Genomic DNA, 19,610 nt, shown 5'->3' with positions numbered 1-19,610 from the left:
AGTAGTGGAGTAGCAGCAGCGGAGTACCACTGTGGAGTACTAGCAGAGGAGTACCAGCAGTGGAATACCAGTGTGGAGCACCAGCAGCAGAGTACAAGTGTGGAATACCAGCAGTGGGTTACCAGAGCAGAGTAGCAATAGCAGAGTACCAGCAGCAGAGTACCAGCAGTTGAGTACCAGAGTGGAGTACCAATGTGGAGTACCAGCAGTGGAGTATGAGCAGAGGAGTAGCAGCAGTAGAGTACCAGCCTGAAGTACCAGCGTGGTGTACCAGCAGGTGAGTACCAGCAGTGGAATACCAATGTGGAGTACCAGAAGCAGAGTATCAGCAGCAGAGTACCATCAGTGCAGTACCTGCAGTGGAGTACCACCATAGCTGTACCAGCAGTGGAGTAGCAGCAGTGGAGTAGCAGTGTGGATTACCAGCAGCAGAGTACCAGCAGTGCAGTACCAGCAGTGGAGTACCAGCATAGCTGAACCACCAGTGGAGTACAAGCACTGGAGTACCAGTGTGGATTACCAGCAGCAGAGTAGCAGCAGTGGAGTACCAGCACTGGAGTAGCAGCATGTAGTACCAGCAGTGGATTACCAAAGTGGAGTACCAACGTGGAGTACCAGCAATGGAGTACCAGCAGTGGAATACCAATGTGGAGTACCAGCAGTGGAGTATGAGCAGAGGAGGAGCAGCAGTGGAGTACCAGCCTGGAGTACCAGCGTGGTGTACCAGCAGGCGAGTACCAGTAGTGGAATAACAATGTGGAGTACCAGAGGCAGAGTATCAGCAGCAAAGTAACATGCAGTCCCAGCAGTGGAGTACCAGCATAGCTGTACCAGCAGTAGAATACCAGAAGTGGAGTACCAGTGTGGATTCCCAGCAGCAGAGTACCAGCAGCAGAGTACCAGCACTGGAGTACCAGCATGGAGTACCAGCAGTGGAGTACCATTGTGGATTACCAGCAGCAGAGGACCAGCAGTGCAGTACCAGCAATGGAGTACCAGCATAGCTGTACCAGCAGTAGAGTACAAGCAGTGTAGTACCAGTGTGGATTACCAGCAGCAGAGTACCAGCACTGGAGTACCAGCATGGTATACCAGCAGGAGAGTACCAGCAAGTAAGTATCAGCAGAAGAGTACTAGCAGTGGAATACCAGCAGTGGAGTACCAGCAAAGGAGTACCAGCACTGGAGTACCAGTGTGGATTACCAGCAGCGTGGTGTACCAGCAGTGGAGTATCAGCAGCAGAGTACCAGCAGTGGAATACCAATGTGGAGTACCAGCAGTGGAGTACCAGCAAAGGAGTACCAGCAGGGGAGTATCAGCAGTGGAGTACCACCAGCAAAGTACCAGCTGTGGAGTGCCAGTGTGGATTAACAGCAGTGGAGTGGCAGCAGTAGAGTACCAGTGTGGAGTGTCAGCAGCAGAGTACCAGTGTGGAGTGCCAGTGTGGAGTACCAATGTGGAGTACCAGCAGCGGAGTACCAGCAGGGGAGTACCAGCAGTAGAATACCAATGTGGAGTACCAGCAAAGGAGTACCAGCAGGGGAGTACCAGCAGTGGAGTACCACCAGCAGAGTACCAGCTGTGGAGTGCCAGTATGGATTACCAGCAGTGGAGTAGCAGCATTGGAGTACCAGCATTGAGTGCCAGTGTGGAGTACCAATGTGGAGTACCAGCAGCGGAGTACCAGCCGGGGAGTACCAGCAGTGGAATACCAATGTGGAGTACCAGCAATGGAGTACAGCAAAGGAGTACCAACATCAGAGTATCAGCAGTGGAGTACCAGCTGTGGAGTACCAGTGTAGATTACCAGCAGTGGAGTAGCAGCAGTGGAGTAGCAGGGTGGAGTACCAGCTGTGGAGTACCAGCGTGGTGTAGCAGCAGTGGACTACCAATGCGGATTACCAGCAGCATCGGAGGACCAGCATGAAGTACCAGTGTGGAGTATCAGCAGCAGAGTACCAGCATGGAGTGCCAGTATGGAGTACAAACATGGAGTACCAGCAGTGGTGTACCAATTTGGAGTACCAACAGTGGAGTACCAGCACTAGAGTACCAGCAGCGGAGTACTAGCAGCAGAGTAACAGCAGCAGAGTACCAGCAGTGGAGTACCAGTGTGGATTACCAGCAGCAGAGTACCAGCAGCGGAGTACCAGCAGTAGAGTACCAACAGGTGAGTAACAGCAGAGGAGTTCCAGCAGGTAGGTATCAGCAGAAATGTACCAGCAATGGAGTACCAGCAATGGAGTACCAGCAGAGGAGTATCAGCAGTGGAGTACCAGCAGAGGAGTACCAGCAGTGGAATACCAACGTGGAGTACTAGCAGCATATACCAGCACTGGAGTACCAGCAGTGGAGTACCAGTTTGTATTACCAGCAGCGGAGTACCAGCAGTGGAGTACCAGCAACAGAGTACCAGCAGTGCAGCAGTGGAGTACCAGCATAGCTATGCCAGCAGTGGAGTACCAGCAGAGGAGTTCCAGCAGTGGAGTACCAGCAGAGGAGTACCAGCAGCAGGGTACCAGCAGTGGAGTACCAGCCTGGATTACCAGTGTGGAGTACCAGCAGTGGAATACCAATGTGGAGTACTAGCAGTGTGTACCAGCACTGGAGTACCAGCAGTAGAGTACCAGTTTGGATTACCTGCAGCAGAGTACCAGCAGCAGAGTACCAGCACTGAAGTACCAGTGTGGAGTACCAGCATGGAGTACCAGCAATGGAGTACCATTGTGGATTACCAGCAGTGGAGTACCAGCAACAGAGTACCAGCAGTGCAGCAGTGGAGTACCAGCGTAGCTGTGCCAGCAGTGGAGTACCAGCAGTGGAGTACCAGTGTGGTGTACCAGTAGGGGAGTACCAGCAGAGGAGTACCAGCAGGTAAGTATCAGTAGAAGAGTACCAGCAGTGCAGGACCAGCAGTGGAGTACCAGCAAAGAAGTACCAACAGCAGAGTACCAGCAGGGGAGTACCAGTGTGGATTACCAGCAGCAGAGTACCAGCAGCAGAGTACCAGCTCTGGAGTGCCAGCAGTGGAGTACCAGCGTAGTGTACCAGCAGTGGAGTACCAGCAAAGGATTACCAACAGCAGTGGAGTACCATTGTGGAGTACCAGCAGTGGAGTAGCAGCAGCAGAGTAGCAGCACTGGAGTAACAGCATGGAGTACCAGCAGCAGAGTATCAACAGAACAATTCCAGCATGGAATACCAGCATGGAGTACCAGCAGTGGAGTACCATTGTGGATTACCAGCAGCGGAGAATCTGCACTGGAGTACCAGTGTAGTGTACCAGCAGGGGAGTACCAGCAGAGGAGTACCAGCAGGTGAGTATCAGCAAAAGATTTCCAGCACTGGAGTACCAGCAGCGGAGTACCAGCAAACAATTACCAACAGTGGAGTATCAGCAGTAAAGTACCAGTGTGGAGTACGAGCAGTAGAGTACCAGTGTGGATTACCAGCAGCGGAGTACCAGCTTGGAATACCAGTGTGGAGTATGAGCAGTGGAGTACCAGCTTGGAATACCATTGTGGATTACCAGCAGCGGAGTACCTGCACTGGAGTACCAGCATGGAATATAAACAAGAGAGTACCAGCAGGGGAGTACCAGCAGAAGAGTATCAACAGAGGAGTATCATCAGAAGAGTACAGACAGTGCAGTACCAGCAAAGGAGTACCAACAACGGAGTACCACCAATGGAGTACCAGTGTGGATTACCAGCAGCGGAGTAGCAGCACTGGAGTACCAGCAACAGAGTACCATTAGCGGAGTAGCAGCACTGGAGTACCAGTGTAAAGTACCAGCAGTGGAATACCAGCGTGGTGTACCAGCAGGCGAGTACGAGAAGAGGAGTACCAACAGGTAAGTATCAGCAGAAGACTTCCAGCAGTGGAGTACCAGCAGTGGAGTACCAGCAAAGGAGGACCAAGAGTGGAGTATCAGCAGCAGAGTACCAGTGTGGATTACCAGCAGTGGAGTACCAGCATGTAGAACTAGCAGCAGAGTACCAGCAGCGGAGCACCAGCAGAGGAGTACCAGCAGTGGTGTACCAGCAGGCGAGTACCAGCACAGGAGTACCAACAGGTAAGTATCAGCAGAATATTTCTAGCAGTGGAGTGCCAGCAAAGGAGTACCAACAGCAGAGTATCAGCAGTGGAGTACTAGTGTGGATTACCAGCAGCGGAGTAGCAGCACTGGAGTAGCAGCATGGAGTACCAGCAGCAGAGTAGCAGCAGTGGAGTACCAGCAGAGGAGTACCAGCAGGTGAGTATCAGCAGAAGAATACCAGCAGTGGAGTACCAGCAAAGGAGTACCAACAGCAGAGCACCAGCAGTGGAATACCAGTGTGGAGTACCAGCAGTGGAATACCAGGGTGGAGTAACAGCAGAGGAGTACCAGTAACGGAGTATCAGCAGCAGATACCAGTGTGGAGTACCAGCAGTGTACTACCAGTGCTGAGTACCAGCAGTGGAGTGTCAGGAGTGGAGTACCAGCAGAGAAGTACCAGCAGTGGAGTACCAGCAGAGGAGTACCAGCATGGAGTACCAGTGTGGAGTACCAGCAGTGGAGTACTAGCTGCAAAGTACCAGCAGTGGAGTACCAGCGGAGGAGTATCAGCAGTGGAGTACCAGCGGAGGAGTATCAGCAGTGGAGTACCAGTGGAGGAGTACCAGCAGAGGAGTACCAGCTGCAGAGTATCAGCAGCAGAGTACCAGCTTCTGAGTACAGCAGTGGAGTACCAGCTACAAAGTACCAGCTTCAGAGTACCAGCAGTGGAGTACCAGCAGCGGAGTACCAGCAGTGGCACAGATGCTAGACAAACATCCTCTAGTCTTGGATTCTCCATGGAAGGTCTTCTCAAACCAATTTGGGAAGAACCCAGCTCTTTATCCTCTCTCTTGTCTTGAAAAAGTGGAGAGACATATTCCTAAAATGGAATGGTTTGACTTAGGTGTCCAGAAGGACATGGAAGAGACAAACACATGGCTGCCTATTGCCTGACTCTAGAGAGGGAGGGACACTACTGCCAGCTGCCACAGACACAGAACCCGAAACACAGACATGGCACCTGCTGTTGGCCTTCAGGGAAATGCATTCTGCTTGGGGTTCCCTCCCCCTTAACATTCTGGAGGGAGGATGCTCTAGCTGAGGAGTTTCTTCCTGCCTTGAGAGTCTTATGTGACATCACATACTCTTGCTGGTTTGAAACGGAGTCTTTTCAAGCATAGTACAGGCAGCCAGGGTGCAAAATGATCTAGCCAGCATGTCCCAGGGACTGATGCCTGAACTTGCATGTAGGTCGCACACTGTCAGTCGGAAGCACTAGGGATGATTGGCAATGTGCAAGCAGAAACACCAAAGCATCCTCCTCTCTCTCTCCCCTCCTGACTCCATTCCCTCTCTTCCTTTTCCTCCTTCCTGCCTTTCCCCTCTGCTTCCCTCCTGTCCTCTCCCCCTCCCTTTCTTCTTTCTCTTTCTTCCCTTCTCCTACCCACCCAATACCTTTATATGATTTGTCTTTTACCGGCCCATCTGTTGAGTTGTCTTCCATATTGCCAGGGACACATCAGACTGCCCATCTGCTGAGAATGATGCTGCTACCCAGAGTGCAAGTATCAAAGCAAAGGCCATGGCGGGTCCTGCAAAGCTATTGCACCAACCCAGAGGGGCCCAATGCTCCTCCTGGAAGCTCAAGCTTCTCCTCCAGCCTCCCCCACCCCAACCCACAGGCAGCTGCAGGGGATTTCCTGCTCATGCGAGATTATTTCTGTGTTCCTAAGCTGGATTCCCAGAAGGGAGCAGAGCCATTTGGAAGCCTCACAGGGGACATTTGACTTAATTATACCAATGTCTTTATTTTAAATATATATTATAGATAATGTATTGAGAGCATAGAGTCTAAATTTTTAACTAATATCACCATATTGGCAAAGTACCTCTAACTTTAACTGTATTTGTAGGAACAAAGCCTAAAAGCAACATTTCTAGTTCCCACCGGGTCCATTTGATGAACTGCAATGGCTCTGAAATCCCTCCGGGTAGAAGACAGGATCCCCTTTAGCAGGGATCAGAGTACTTGATGGCTTCTGCAGCCAGGCCATGAGAAGGGAGCGTGTCCCAGTGTAAGGATTGGCTGGTGGCACTCTGGCTTCAAGGCTGCCTGCCCTGTTTCTGTCCTGCTGTCTTCAGACTCAAAGTGATTCAGTTAGTGACAGACTGTATGGAGTTACATTACTTTATATTTTTCTTTTTAAGTGTTTTTCTTTTCAAAACTGGACAAAAACGTTTTGTGTTTAGGGTGTTTTTTCTGCAACATGCATGTCTGATGTGCAGGGAAGGCAGAGGAAGGTTTTTGAATTCCCCAGATAAGTATTTATAGATGATTGCGAGCTGTCATGTTGGAGCTGGGAATTGAACCTGTGTGCTCTGGAAGAACAGCCAGTGCTCTTAACTATCTAGTCATCTCCCCAGTTCCCTGTCTTGCTAAATGGAAAATAATTGAGTCAGAGAGCCAGCCATAATGCTGCCTTCAGGAATTCAGGGCCACTTCCTGCTTCTTCTAAGGCTAAGAAGAGTCGAGAAAGCTCCCTGTTGCCTTTCCTGCTACTCATTAAGCTCCCTAGCCCCAGCGCCTTCGCTCGTATACGTTGCTAGCTCTGTCACTGGGGAAACTGTTTTCCCTTGTTTGGCTTCATGGTCTCATTAACAGAAGAATTTAAACATTGATTCAGAAGGAAGCTCTATTTTATTTGAATTTGAAGGAAAGTCACCAGGGCAGGCAAGCCATAAGTGTTGGAAGCTGCCAGGATGAGAGAGATGGAGAAGAGGAAAAGATGTGGCTGAGCCTTTTGTTGGGGTTGAAGAAGGTACATAGGCTCAGAAACAGAAGCCAGCAAGCAACTGCAAGGTGGACAAATAGCCTCATGGTTAGAAGTGGGGAGAAGAGCTTCAGGGTGTGCGTGAGAGAGACAGAACAACACGGAGAGCGTTCCCAGGCTTTGGCCAGGGTCCGCAAGGAAAAAGAGATAAAAAGTCATTTTTCTGAATTACTCAAACTGTGGTCAATTAGATGAGCTGACTTCTTTTCACTTTCCTCCACACTTTCTTTTTCCCTCCCTCCCTCCCTCTCTCTCCCTTTCTCCTTCCCTCCCTCTCTCCTCCTCTCTCCCTTCCTTCTTGTGATGTCTGACATGCTCAGGCAACAGTGCGGATGTCTTTCTGACTTTACATACAAAGCATGAGTATCTCAGGGTCACAGCCTTGCAGCTGCTCCTGTGTTGTGACTGGCTGGCTACAGACGCGAGTCAGACCCTCATCTAAAAACACCTATTTGTTGTGAACAGTGCTGTGATGATTCCTGTTATTTCCTGCCCAGGCTATCCTAGTTCAACTAAGGGACAGAAGAACTGGAGAGCAGAGCACTTTGTGGAGAAAGAGTGCGGGTACCTAAGGATCAGTGTAGTAACCAGGAAGGGCAGAGTCTTCGGCACAATCCTTGCCCTGCCCAAAAGCTGCCACCCAGACCTTGCCAGAGAATTTACAGAGCTGGGCTCTATGGAGGATGTCAAGAACTATAAATTAGCATAAGTGTTTATTTACCAGCACGTCAAAGACACTGGTGATGGCTTTTTCCCCCAATGCCCAATTTAAAACACTCATTTATCTTTGCTATTTGAAAATTATGATGTAGGATTAATGCTTTTTCTGCACAAAATGCTGATATTAAAAAAAAAAACAGCCTTTCTCTGTCTAAAACCAGGGGAAATAAATCAGAAAGAATTTGGGAGATCTTATGCTATCAGGAGGAGGAGCCAAGTATATTTTTGTTTTAGTAGATCTGAACTGAATATGTATTTGTGCATATATATGGAGTTGGCAATATGACTATACATTTTCTGACACATACAACAGAAAATGGCATTGAATAAATTCCACATTCCTGTGTGTCTGTTCAGGTTCAAAGAATTTCTATATTAAGCCGTGCAGATGAGATCAGAATGCTCATGAAATTAGCAAATGCAGTGCAGTGGATAAATTTCATCCTTGACATGGTCTCTTGGGAGACTTCTAGGCATTTCAGTATGAAACAAGGAGCCAGATATTCTGCACAGTGAACTCAATTTGTCTCTTTGAACCTTCTAAGGCATATAATAATACTCATTCATGGTAGATTAACAATCTGGTTTGTTTTATTGTGCAGAAAAAAATGAGATAAATAATGGGCAATATTTCAAGCTGCTGAAACACAATTCCATCGGTGTCCTCGAGGATAGTGCTGCGTGTCTTGGCCCTCTATTCCATGCGCCTCTTCCACTGAAGGAGGCAATGACTTTGGTTGAACTTCAGCTCTCTGAACAGCCTGGTCCTGCAAATCATCCTGGACTGCTGCTTCTGCTGAGGGGGAGTGGCTGTACAAGGAAACTTGTGCCCAGTGCTAGCCAGTCAGTTAGCAGCAGGTCACTGGGGGCTGAGGGCTGGTCTCACGCAAGACCGCAAAACCAAATGAACGAACAAAAAAGCGTCCCCGTGATTGTCGGTTCCAAGCTTGCTTAGCTCAGGCTGTCAGGCTCCCCGTGGGTTAAGACTCCCCAGGCTGGGGCCCCATTTCCTTGGTTGGTGGTAATATCGCTTTGATCTTTTACCAAACAGAAAGAGCTCTCCCTTGGGTGGTCTGTGCATTTGCTCAGATTTCAAATGATGATGATGTGGACCGTGGACACATGGACCGGAGGCTGAAGACCCACATTGGTGTTTGCCTTGTCTGTCTTGTGTGACACTGATGCACATTTAGGGATCCTCCCTAGGGTAGGAATGACCTTCCTTTCCTGAGGTGCTTGATAGAGTTTGAAAGACAATCACATGAAAATACACTGAGAACTACAGTCTCTGTCATAATGTCTCTTCTCTCCCTCCCCTCTCCTTTCCCTCTCTCTGTGTGTGGAGTGGTGGGTACATGTATGTGTGTGCTTGCACACTGTATCACAGTCTTTGTATCTCAGAAATACCAACAGGACTCCCCAATTTTACCTCACTATGTCAGAATATAAAATTTCCATTCCTCAAAAAAAAATGTGACATTTGATCTCAGGGAGACATGTCACCTCCCTCCTCATTTGAAATTGGGCAGGGTACTCCAGGGAGAAGTGGCCATTGTCAGGGCAAGCTCTCTGCCTGCTTTTCTGCCTGAGATTGTGCCCAGTTACTTTAAAGGACAGGTTTAAATCACCAGATGTATATTTTACCCAAGTGGGCCTTGACTGGCTTTTGGTTAATTGGCAGATCCTACCGGAAGCATGCCTGTTTTGATGGTTCTGGAAGGGTGAAGGAGGAACAGATATTTAATTGTGGAAAATGAAGTCAGACTTTGTCTCTGGAGACCCCTAAGATCTGAAGTTTGGGCCTATGGATCTTCAGACAAGCCCAGAGAATAAAAGAAGCCAGCTTGAGTTTTCTGACTGAAAGACATGGGGACCATGTAAGACTGAGGCCCTGGGCTCTATCAACTGAGGTTACACACCAGGAGCTGCAAAGATACATGACTTTTCATGAGCTCTGACTGCTTTCCCTGGAAGGGTTACCCAACTGGCACCCTCTCCTTCAACAACAGCCATGGTTTAGTTTCGGCTTTAGCAGCCTCAGTCCTGTGATTCATTCAAAAGGGTAACTCTATTTATAAAGAACCCTAAGGCCCCTGGTGCTTTCTGGATAACAGTGTGGTAGGAAGCTGGGTTTACGCTCACATGGTGGAAGACTGCTCTCAGAAAACAGAGAGAGGCAAACATCACACGAGACAAGAACTCTGTCTCCTCCCTCCACAGCATGTAGCTGCTCAGAGTCCACTAGATGGTCAGAGTCCGAGTTCTATTAATTAGCCCTTGCCTGGAATATATGGTCACTCCATTGCTGCCAGGTCTTTAATGTGTAATCGTTTACAGGACACTCAGCTGCAGGCAAGGGTCCTGAAAGAAACCCCTGACCCTCAGGCTGCAGGTGATGCAGACTTTCTGCAGCCAGAGGAAGCCAGGAACAGAACAAGCCCGGTGAGCAGCTCTCAAATTTGAGCACAGCCGTGACTGACCACAGTTACCTGGCAGCAAACAGAGGTGGGGCGGGGAGCTGGATCCCATGGCTCAGAGTCTCCTGTTCTCCTGTGTGTAATGGCTGTTCTCAGTGTTAACCGTTGTGCTGACACCTGTTTATTAAAGGACACGGTGTGTTGAGGTGTTGGAACATAGGTGTGTCATGCCTGCTAGTCTCAGGTTAGTCATGTGCACCTAGCATTGAGAAGAGAATAGGCCACCATACCCACAGTATGTCTCTGTATACTTGGTGGTGCTCCCACGCTACAACCCAGAAGCCTGCAGGTGTTTGCTCAGGGTGATGACGAGAGAAAGCCACAGCCAAGACCATGAGTATTTGAGCCCTGTGACAGGGTCTCAATCTATACACCACGCAGGCCACTGGTTCAATGCATGCGGCTCAGAGCTCAGAATCAGCACAGTCAGATCTGGAACATTTTTATCACCTCAAAAGAAATCCCACAAGGCTCCCCCAAGTTCTGCCTAGTGTTTGGCTGTGAGTCCCAGCATCTGTTTTGACCCGCTCCTGGGTGAAGTCTCTCAGAGGACAGCTATGATAGGCTCCTGTCTGGAAGCATAGCAAAGTATCATTAATAGTGTCAGGGGTTGGCTCTCTGCTGTGGGGTGGGCCTCAGGTTGGCCCAGGCATTGGCTGGACGTTCCCTCAATCTCTGCGGTAACTTTATCCCTGCATATCTTATAGGCAGGGTAAATTTTGGGCTAAAGTTCTTTGTGAGTGGGTTGGTATTCCACTCCCTCCACTGGAAGTCCTGACTGTCTGGCAGGTGTGGAAAAATAGGGAGAAAGATAGAAGAGCCGAGAGGGGACAAGAATTCCACAAGAAGACCAACAGAAGATCAACTAACCAGGGCCCAAGAAGGCTTACAGAGACGGAAGCACCAAAGATCATACATGGGCTGGACCTAGGCCTCCTACACAGATGTCGTTGATGCGCAGTTTAGTCTTCATGTTGGGTCCCCTAATAAGAGGAGCAGGGGCTGTCTCTGACATGGACTCTGTTGCCTCCTTTTAGATCACTTCCCTCTGGTGGGACTGCCTTGGCCAGCCTCAGCGGGAGAGAATGTGCTCAGCTTTTATGGGACTTGATGTGCTAGAGTGGGATGGTAGGGGTGCTTCCCTTTTCTGGGGAGAAGGGGAGGGGGAAGAGGGAAAAAAGGGAGGGAGGGTGAGATCCAGGAGAGAGGATGGAGGGCACTATGACCACCATGTAAAGTGAATAAATAAAAATAAAAACAAAGTGTACAAACTCTGAAAACAATAAGCAAAGGTTTTGTTATGCTTAACTGGCATTGTTTTAATGAGATTTCCTAAATAATACTCTAAGGGAAAAGAAGAAATCCCATAATTTTTCTTCTTATCCTTCTGTCTCCACTTCCTCTGTTCCTGCTCTAGTTACTTGTACTGTTGCTGTGACAAAACGCACAGGTAAAAGCAATATAAGTGAGGAAGAATTCATGTGGCTCACAGTAAGGGTACATCCATCATAATGAGAAAGTCATTGAGACAGCTGGTCACACAGTGACCTGGTGGGGGTAGGAGTGATAACTGCCAGTGCTTAGCTCCAGCTGGCAATCAACACTAGCCATCACACACACACACACACACACACACACACACACACACACACACACACACACCTATCTTTGATAGTTGTTAATGTTCTTGTCACTGTAGACTTTGCTCCTGCGAACTTCCACAGGAATGTGATCATATGGGCCATGGGCCTTTGTGGGCAGCTTCTTTCACTTATTGTGTTGTTTTCAAGCTACTTGCATGTTGTAGCATGCAGCTGGACTTCACTCCTTCAATGACCAAATAATATGTTGCTGCACGAATGCATGCATGACACTTCTTCATGTGTTTATAGAATGGCATAAACTCAGGTTCTACAAACATCCTATTTTAACCAATGCTGTTGTAACCATCAGGACACAGATTTAATACAGTTTTCATCTGGGTGGGGGGAGCATATAACAAAAGCTAGAGTCCTTGGCTTCAAGGCACCTGTGTGTAGTAGATTGGTGAGCTACTGGACCATTTCCAAAGTAGCTGCACCATTTTGCCTTCCCACAGAAGTGAATGGGAGCCAAAGTGAGTCGTGCAGATTAGGAAGTTCTCTTGTACACACTCTCCCTGACTCCTTCCTGCCTATTCTTTTTCTGAACCAGAACCCCTGGTGACACACAGACTCCTTTTCACCTCATCATTCCTGGGAACAGAGGGACACTGCTGACTAATGCCCCGACTGATGTGAGGGTATTCATTAGTCATGTGTCAGGTGGGCCAGGTGCTCACCTTGTGTCCTCCCCAGTGCTGTAGGCTTCTGGTTGCTCCTTCTCTGTTGCTTTTTATCTGGAGTTGACAGACTCTCAAGTGTTTCTGTCTGTGTGGCTTTTCAAAGAATGTGAGGGCTGGTGTAGACACAGCTTTCTTCTCAGACTACTGGGACAATTCAGTGGATTCACTTCTCTGGGCCACGTTTACCTCATCTTTAATGGGGAAACAGAAGGATCCAGAGGGTCCTAGAAACCTACAAGAAGAACATTATGATGGGCAGATCTGGGCCCAGGGGTCCTGCTCAAACTATGGCACCAGCCAAGGACAATACATGCAGTAAACTTTGAACCCCTACCCAGATCTAGCCAATGGACAGGACATTCTCCACATTTGAGTGGAGAGTGGGGTCTGACTTTCACACGAACTCTGGTGCCCCATATTTGACCACGTCTCCTTGATGGGGAGGCCTGGTGGCATGCAAAGGAAGGATAACAGGCTACCAAGAAGAGACTTGATACCCTATGAGCATATACAGGGGGACGGGGTCCCCCTCAGTCACAGTCATAGGGGAGGGGAGTAGGGAGAAAATGGGAGGGAGGGAGGAATGGGAGGATACAAGGGATAGGATAACTATTGAGATGTAATATGAGTGAATTAATAAAAAATTAAATAAAAATAAAAATGTCAGAACAAGAACAAACTAATAAGGGGCTGGAGAGATGGCTCAGTGCTTTCCCAAAGGTCCTGACCTCAGTTCCCAGTACTCACATCAGGTGGCTCTCAATGTCGGTAACTTCCACTCCAGGGAATCTGATGCCCACTTCTCACTTCACACAGGCACTCAGATATATTTACAGAAATGCACACACACATTTTTTAAATTTTGTGGGGTGATTGATACAAAATAATACCAGATGCACACGTACCTTCCATTTCCTCCCCCTTCCGAGACTGAACATAACATCAGGGACTTCAGTCAACTAGTGCAGCACCCCACCCTACCCCCAGTAGAAGGGAGAGATGCTGGGACTCACATTCTGATACCTTAATTAAGGCCCTGATGATCATATTTGGCACACCGGTGTTGGCCTTGGGTGATGTTTTTGTTGGCTAAAAATATTCAATTTGAGAGAGAAAAAAAAAAAAAAACTAGGGCTCTGGCAGATTGTTAATTGAAATTAAGCAGTAAGACTTTCTAACACTGTGCTTTCTTACCCTGTGATAAGCAGACTTCCTGGTGGGTGTCCTGTGGGTGTTGTTACAGGATGCTTCCAGATCGTTTTGGTAATACCTCTGTGAAATGCCAGCCCGTGCCACCCATTGATCAATACAGCAGGAATACATACTTTTCCCCCCAGAAAGGCCAGGAGGTAAACAGTTTCACTTTGGTAGCCAGTATGGGCTCTGCCACAGTTATCCAGAGGTGATGGGTGGTTCCCTGCAGTTATTTTACCAGTATGGCCTAATAATGTGTATTATTAGGCCTATAATTATTATTACAGCACTATTTTCTAACCTGCTAGCAATCAGTCAAGACGCAGACACCTGTTATATTTTAAAATAGCCTTAGTTAACCTGGGGCGGGGCAGATGTTAATCCCTTAAACTACTTCCCATAGTGAAGCAGGTATGGGATACCTGCTCCAATCCCATGCCATCTGCTTCTAGTCATTTCCATCAAGCTATCTCCCATCCATAATCCCAAATACTTGCTAACTATCATCATCTGGGCCAAATCCTCCATCCACTCTGGCCACGTGCTTCTCCTCCACCTAATCCTTGTACAGCCTTCTTCCTCTTCTCTGGTCTCTCTTCCTCCCAAGATTCCCTCTGTCTCCCCTAGCCCTGGAGCCTTAGCCACACTAGCCCATTTGCCCTGCCCAGGTGTGATGGCCTTTTATTGGTCAAACAGGTTAGGCTCTTAGGCAAGGTATAGGTGGGTTGCAGAGACAGCAAGCAGTAATTAGCATTACCAACCTCCATCAAGTCTTCTGCTTAACAAGTCAGCTTGAAGAGAGATTACATGGTAAAGACTATGGTACAGTGAGTGCTTTGGGCTCTTCTTAGGAGGAGCCATGTCTAGTGGCATCAGAGGACCAACCCTACACTAGAGGCATGGCTGGGGAGGTGAAGACAATGATGGAGCACAAGACATGGACCAGGATAGTTGTCCCTCCTTTAAGACAGAGGAGGAGGAAGGGGTGAGCTCCTGTGAAGGGAGGGGTGGGCTCCTGTGAAGGGAGGGGTGGGCTCCTGTGAAGGGAGGGGTGAGCTCCTGTGAAGGGAGGGGTGAGCTCCATGGGGCCAGAGACATGATGAAGACCCCAAGAGAGCCACGGCAAGGTGTAGAGGGAATGCTTTAGCACAAGAGGCAGGTGCCCTGATCTGAATTGCAATGTCAGCCTCAGAAGCCATCGTCTGTTGTTCGCACAGGGCAGGTCTCGGTGTCTACTATACTGTATACATTAAGATCCCCAGGTTTTCCTACTCTGATCTAGCCAATGGACAGGACATTCTCCACAGTTATGCGGAGAGCAGGGACTGACTCTGACATGAACTCTGGTGCCCCATATTAAACCACTTCTCCTTGGTGGGGAGGCCTGGTGGCACTCAGAGAAAGGATAAGCAGGCTACCAAGATGAGACTTGATAGATAGCCTATGACCATATAGTGAGGGAGGAGGTCCCCCTCTGCCTATGACCTAGGGGAGGAGAATAGGGTGAAAGCGGGAGGCGGGAGGGGGGGAAGGGGGGGGAGGAATGGGAGGACACAAGGGATGGGATAACAATTGAGATGTAATCTGAATAAATTAATTTTAAAAAGATTAAAAAATAAAACAACCTTTAAAAAAGATTCCCAGGTTTTTGGTCCAGCATCTAATTATCTAGAGAAACTAAAAAATTAGGTGAATCTGGCTCTAGAGTTCAAAGCATGGTACATCTGTACATCTACTGTATGCATATTATTTACTTATGCATATATACATCAGATGCTTGAGATCCAGAGACTTCTTTAAGAAAATTTGAATTCTGAAAAGTAGTGAAAGAGTCTCATAGAAAGTTCTGGTCAAAGATTCTGTACAAATCCAGATCTTTTTAGGCCCACAACCCCAGATTCCTAGGAGGCTGAGGCAGGAGGATGGCAAATTCAAGGACTGAGTTAGCTACAGTGAATTCAAGGATAGAGTAAGTGCCTCCGTCTAAATTATTTTAATAAGCTGAGGCTATAGCTTCGTGGTGTAGGACTTGTCTAGCATGTGCGAGGCCACTGGCATAATCCTCAATGCCACTCACACTTGTAAAAGTAATAAATAATGTTTCTGTTTTTAAAAGAGAGAAGGAAAAGTGATGTCACCGAGCGCTTGAACTTGGAAATGTGTCAACCAGCCTTAACTCCTTAAATCAGACCCGTGACAGCTATCAAGAAGCTGAAAGCTGCTTCTGGAATCCTGGCCAGCACATGCCAAGTACCATTCAGTCACTATTTTGGAGTTTCTGCTGCTTTAGTTATGGAAGCTTGGTCCCTTTGAGTGTACAAGTGATGGATGAAGACATTTACACACACACGCTCAGCTGTAATTAGGCATACTCCCCAAGCTTAATGAGCTACAGAATTGTGACATTGTAAAACAGTGTTTTGACATTTTCTGGCCATATTTACACCCTGCAGCAGTGATAAATTTCAGTTAAGCCAGAGAGACAAATCCTGAAGACAGCCCGAGTTAACGGGCTTCAAGCATATTCTTTCAATTTCCAATAAAATAAAAAGCAGTATAGATCACAAGGCAGTGACAGCTCACTTTGCTGGCAGGTGGCTTATATTCAGGAGTGAGCAAGTACCAAGGCCTGAATATATTAACGTATCATAGATAAGGCCTGGAGTTGAGACGGGAGCCAACCATCTTCTCGCTGGAGAATCACTCTACATTGCTGCTGGCTTGTTTGGTTTTGCAAAGCCAGTGTGACTTTCTCACATCCCCAGAGAAATGTAAGTGTGAGTGCATATGGCAGCATGCCCTCCCCTAAGGCATGCCCATGCACCTTGTCTCAGTAGAGCCTGCGCATTCTCTCAGGTCACCTGCTCCAGTGCAAAATCCACACTGCACCTGTTGTCCCGCCCCCCCCTTTTTTTTTTATCTGTGTTCGTGTTCTCCTTTCTCAGACAAATTGTAGCCAAGTCCTAACCTCAGTCCCTATTTTAAGGCAGACCCCAAACAAACGATAATTTTAGAATTCCATAGCTGGGGCTGGAAGAACAGCTTTCAGTAGCTAGGGGCGCTTGTTATTCTTGCAAAGGACCTGAGTTCAGTCCATATCACCCAGGCCAGACAACTTCATAACTGACTTTAAGTCCAGCTCCAAGGGAATCTTACTCCTCCAGTTTGCCCAGACACTCTGCACGACACACAGAGAGACGTACAAGTCACACACATAATTAACAGCAAAAAGTCATCCTTTTAAAGACAAAGCCTTAGCTGTTCATAGAGATGGGCACCAGTTAATGATTGGAGCTTGCAGATTAATTAAAGCACTGGAATTTAAGGTCCCTGTGGTTGGGATCAGGACTCTGCCAAGTTGCTACGATGAACCAAAACATGCTTTTCCTATCTAAATTAGGGAGGGGAGTAAGCAGGGAAAAAAATGGACAGGCATATGTGAACGCATGGAGCAAATAAAACATTCATTTGTACTGATGCCAAACTGAGTAAATATTGGAGTGCATGGCAGGGCTGGCTCCACACCGGTAGTTATAGCCCAGCTATACCTCTGCTTCTGAACTCACAGTACAGGCACAAACCGGAGATTTGTTTAAAGCATACATTTCTAAAATGGGCAGCGCCACTGGTGTACTTTCCTGTCGGGCTGTAATTGCTCCCCAGTTGATATTTCACGTCTAATTAGCTTGGTTTCTTCAGAGGTTGTGGAAACCTCTGAGCAGGCAGACGCTGGCAAACTTAGTTATGATATGCTCCGACATTTCCAAATAAAAAAGGTCACGTGATGAAGGGTCGCTCTTAATCAGCTCTGCCTGATTTCATAGTTCATCATCTTTTGAGAAACCTCAGGTGGGAATGCCAACAGAGCAACTAGTGTTTATAATTGTAGTGATTTATATTTATATTAAAACTGTAATGGTTTGCTTAGGTTCAGATAAATTATTTGCTACACTCTCACTATTGAGGCATTTGAGAATATTGAGAATTTTCTGTAAGTACATTACATTTCTCCTCTTCATTTGTTTTTTTTTTTAATCCTAAGTCTCTCTATAAGAAAACCTAAAGATGACACTATTTCATTTCTTATTTTATTTCCATATGTTACAAACTAAATTCTTTATTTAACTTAGTAAAACTATGTATTTTATTTTCACAATAATATTTTACTCAATCTACAGCCCTTAGTCCCACCCTCATACACCCTCCCCCGTTTCCCCATGCCCTTATTCTCAGAGAAGGGGTGGCCCCCATGGGTACCCACCCACCATGGAACATATCAAGTCACAGCAGGACTAGGAGCATCCTAGCTCACTGAGACCAGACCAGGCAACCCAGCCATGTGAAAGGGATCAAGACACAGGCAGCAGAGTCAGGGACAGCCTCCACTCTAATTGTTAGGAAACTCACACGAAGAACAAGCTACACATCTGCCTAGGTCCAGCCCGTGCATCTCTTTGATTGGTGGTTCAGTCTCTGGGAGCCCCTGTTGGTCCAGGTTGGTTTTCTCTGTAGGTCTTCTTGTGGTTTCCTTGACTCCTCAGGCTCCCTCAGTCCTTCCTCCGACTCTTCCACAAGACTCCCCGAATTTGATCTATTGCTTGGTTGTGGGTATTTGTGTCTGTTTCCATCAGCTGCTGGATGAAGCCTCTCAGAAGACAGTTATGCTAGGCTCCTGCCTGCAAGTATAGCAGAGTATCATTAACAGTATCAGGGATATGGATTAAATTCTGCCTATACACAACCTTTACAAAAGCATCTGAGTGCTTGGAACTAGTGTCCTTAGGAGTTTCTTAAGGTTATATGAAGCTGTAAAAGTGGGAATTCTCCCAGTGGGCTGACAGTCTCACATGACCATGGTGGTGCTCTCTCTCTCTCTCTCTCTCTCTCTCTCTCTCTCTCTCTCTCTCTCTCTCCCTGTCTGTGTCTCTCTGTCTTTCTGTCTCTCTGTCTCTGTCTCTCTGTCTCTCTCTCTCTCCTTTCTTTCTTTCTGTGTTTATGAATGCATCTGTCTACAAACCAAGGAGAGAGACCTTTATAGAAAGCATTAAAACTGAGAAAATGTGTTTCTGGCTTGGGTTTTAGAGGTTTTGTTTGTTTAACATTTTTTTGATATTATAATCTAACTATAATATTTCCCCTTCCCTCAAAGCCCTTCCACACATTCCTCCCTGCTCTCTTTGAAATTCATGCCCTCTTTCTTTCTCTCTCACCAATTGTTACTGGATCCAATATATATATATATATATATATATATATATATATATATATATATATATATATATATATAAAACAATCTGCTTAGTCCATATAATGTTACTTGTAAGTACATTCATAGCTGACCTTTTGGCACTGGACAACCAATTGGTGTTCTCTTCTCTGGCTGTTCTTCTGCTCCTAACTTTTCTCAGTCGTTTGTACTTCTTTGTATAGGGTTGAAGTGTACTGATATTTCCATCGTCCACTTTGGCATGTCCATTGGTGTCATCCTTGCTCAGTTCATGTTTGGGTAGTCATGTTGGTGACACTTTATGGGTATATTGTTGACAGTACTGGGAGGCACAATCTCACAGCAAATTCCCCGATCCTCTCATTCTTGCAGTCTTTCCACCTCTCTCCCTTAATGTTTCCCGAGTCTTAGATGTGGGAGTGTTTTGTGGATGTATCTATTCAGACTGTATCTATGCAGGTTCCATGGTTCTGCATTCTGATTGGTTGTTGTTTTCTCTAGTGGTCTCCATCTGCTGCAAAGAGAAGTCTCCTTGATGAAGAGTGAAGACTACACTTATGCGTTGTTATACAGACACACATGTATATTGTTGTTGAAGACGATGCTGGTTTAGTGAGTTAGTCATTGTACACTAACTCCTGATCACTGTGACTTCCCTGGCACCGAGTGATTGGCTAGATTTCCAGCCCCAAGCATGAGCTCCCTCTTGTTGCACATGTCTTAAGTCCAATTAGAGAGCTGTTGGTTACTGCTCATGTTGTGCTGAATTGGAAAGGATGGTTCAGTGTTGTGGTGCACA

The sequence above is a fragment of the Acomys minous genome, assembly GCF_964271855.1.
Source record: "Acomys minous genome assembly, chromosome: 5".
Taxonomy (NCBI): Eukaryota; Metazoa; Chordata; class Mammalia; order Rodentia; family Muridae; genus Acomys; species Acomys minous.
This window is presented reverse-complemented; position numbering follows the sequence as displayed.